The sequence below is a fragment of the Apium graveolens genome, chromosome 8 (assembly GCF_009905375.1).
Source record: "Apium graveolens cultivar Ventura chromosome 8, ASM990537v1, whole genome shotgun sequence".
NCBI lineage: Eukaryota > Viridiplantae > Streptophyta > Magnoliopsida > Apiales > Apiaceae > Apium > Apium graveolens.
In genome coordinates, this window is record NC_133654.1 from 65,929,754 (window position 1) to 65,932,581 (window position 2,828).

General features: G+C 36.4%; 1 non-coding gene across 1 annotated transcript; it reads left to right on the plus strand.

Annotated features, from left to right (window-relative positions):
* Nucleotides 1–498: 498 nt before the first annotated feature.
* Nucleotides 499–605, plus strand: LOC141682213 (small nucleolar RNA R71). The gene has a single exon (XR_012559615.1). It is a non-coding gene; the product is annotated as a small nucleolar RNA R71 (small nucleolar RNA).
* The last annotated feature ends 2,223 nt before the right edge of the window (nucleotides 606–2,828 follow it).

A 2,828-nucleotide genomic window follows, 5' to 3' on the forward strand; every position in this document is an offset into this window, starting at 1 on the left:
AATAGCTTATTTCCAAACTGCTGGAACGGCTATTGCATCGCATTCTGATTGTTGCTACAGCTGAAGTTAGGATGATTCTAGTTGTCAGGATGATAAGTGTCTGGAACTGGTTACTGCGATCTTTGAAAGTTGCTCACAAACTGAGCTGAGTCACTTGATATAGCCCATTGCTCTGTCACATGAGGACCTGCACACAGCTCACAAACATTGGTTATCTGTTTAACACCATAGTTAACCAGAGAATCGATCTTCATAGACAACACCTTTAGGTGAGTAGTGATAGTCGTAGCTGTATCCACTTCAAGAACTCCTGCTACCTTGCCCTGTGGAAATCTCTGGGTTGGATACTGATATTCATTAGCAGCCATCAGTTTAATTAGATCATAAGCTTCCTCATAGCACTTTGCCCATAATGCTCCGCCTGCTGCTGCATCGAGCATGGGTCTAGACTGTGCTCCCAACCCATTGTAAAAATAATTGATGATCATCCAATCAGGCATTCCATGATGAGGACACTTCCTAAGCATCTCCTTGTAGCGCTCCCAAGCTTCACTTAGCGATTCTCCGGTTTGCTGCGCAAATTGAGTAATAGCGTTTCTGAATGCAGCTGTCTTCGCCATAGGGAAGAATTTAGTAAAAAACTTCTGAGCAAGATCTTCCCAAGTAGTAATCGAACCAGCTGGTAGAGTTTGTAACCAGCTCTTAGACTTGTCCCTCAGAGAGAATGGGAACAGTCTCAGCTTTACAGCATCTTTAGAAACACCATTGAACCTGAAGGTGTCGCAGATCTCTATGAAATCCCTAATGTGAGTATTGGGATCTTCCGTTGGAGAACCCCCAAACTGGACTGAAGTCTGTACCTGTAACACCCCCAGATCTGGGGTCGGGGATCCGGGTCGTCACGGTCTTTCTTTCCACAATATCACTTAATTTTAGTTATAATAAATAACCTCATGCTGTGACCCCACACTAACACACACCACAACACGTTATAGTCTCAGAGATGAAATTGAAATAAGTACAAGTCCTTGAATCCACAATTTAAAAGTTATTACAACCCAAAATGATTACTTGATAAGTTTACAGTTAATTGCCATTATCTGCCACAAGTTATAATTATACATAATTGATTCCCAAAAGTAGAATGCCTGATCTACAAATAGATCTACCTCTGCAGCTATAGCAGCTACGATATCAACGGGAAGACGCGGGACGCTTCCCACGTGCTTGCGCTGGGTCTGCTTGAGTCTGGCCATCTTTCCTAACTATTGTTGTGTGATGAAGAAATGAAGCAAGAGTGAGCATTACAGCTCGAAAGATAATATATAGCGTAAATAATAATGCAAATATCTAAATGGATAACTTACTAGAATCCTTTATCAAGTGTAAGGTAATTACTTACTGGATATAAGCTTATAGGAAGATGAAGTTACCAATTACTTCACTATACTTATACCATTTTTAGAAAACTACTTGAACTACCACTGTTCAAAGTATAATAGGTTTGAAAAGGTCATCCCATAGATGAGACCACAAGTTAATCAATTCATTTATCAAAACAACAACCTTGTTGCGAATATAAAATACACCACAGAGCCGGATCCCTCAGGTTTTGAGCGAGTATTTAAATCCCCATCGAAAGGAAGATCTTAAATATAAAAATGAGTTTTAGGATCCGCCCTAACTTTTAAAATCATTTTGAAGACTCGAAAACATTTTTTAAGAATGTTTGGAGTACTGCTGATTTATTAAAATAAATCAGTCCCAATATATTAGAAAATATCTGAATATTATTATTTAAATAATATTCCCATAAAGAATAATCTTTATAAAAATAATAGAAGTAGAAGTTTTAAACTCATACTTGAAATGAATATTAAATAACCAAAGATATACTTATACGAAAGTACTATCTTTATTTGAATAATCGAAAATAAGTTTGAGTATCGAAACATTATTCTTTAATAAAATAAAGAATATTATTTAGTAAATAATCGGAGTCATAAGTCCTCGAATGAATATTCAAAATAATATTCATTAAATAGAATAAACAGAGTCATCAGGCCTCGAATGAATATTCAAAGTAAAGTTATCAAATAAACCTTATTCGATTAATGGTTTTGCAAACTATTCATATATATATAAATATATATATATATATATATATATTATATCGGGAATATCGACTCCCGGTTTAGAAAAATGTTCACCTCTGGGTCCCCTATACTAAGGGTATACACAACTACTATTTATCTCTAGCATAGGTATTATGCAATTATAAGCATTGAAATCAACAGATAGATATCAAGATTACGAAACAGGCATGCATATAAATCATATCAGCATGCTCCAATATATCGCAAGATTTACTAACCATCATGCATCTATCACAAGATAATGCATATACATGTATACATCACAATAACAGTATAACGGGTAGAAAACTTGCCTGAGCGACTGGGGGTGGTAAAAGTCCTGGGATGAGTCTGGTAACCTATAAACCACATATAAGTTGGAATTAAACCAAAGTCGCTTATGAATCTATACTTTAACTAATTAGACCTGAACGTTCGCTTTTGCGCTTAACGATTCACTTAAGTCGCTCGAGTACCCTCGGCTCCACCATTTTTAATAAATTAACCGTTAGGGATTTTAAGACGATTCTTTCGTGAGTACCCTACCAACTGCCTAATCCACTTTACATAATTGTTTCATATCCCAATTAGTCATTTAAGGTCCTTAACCAATGTTTCGAAGTAAGGCGAGGGGTAATGGTTCGGTCGCGAAATGTTGTTACTTAAAACGGTCGTTTCTCCTAAACCGTACAT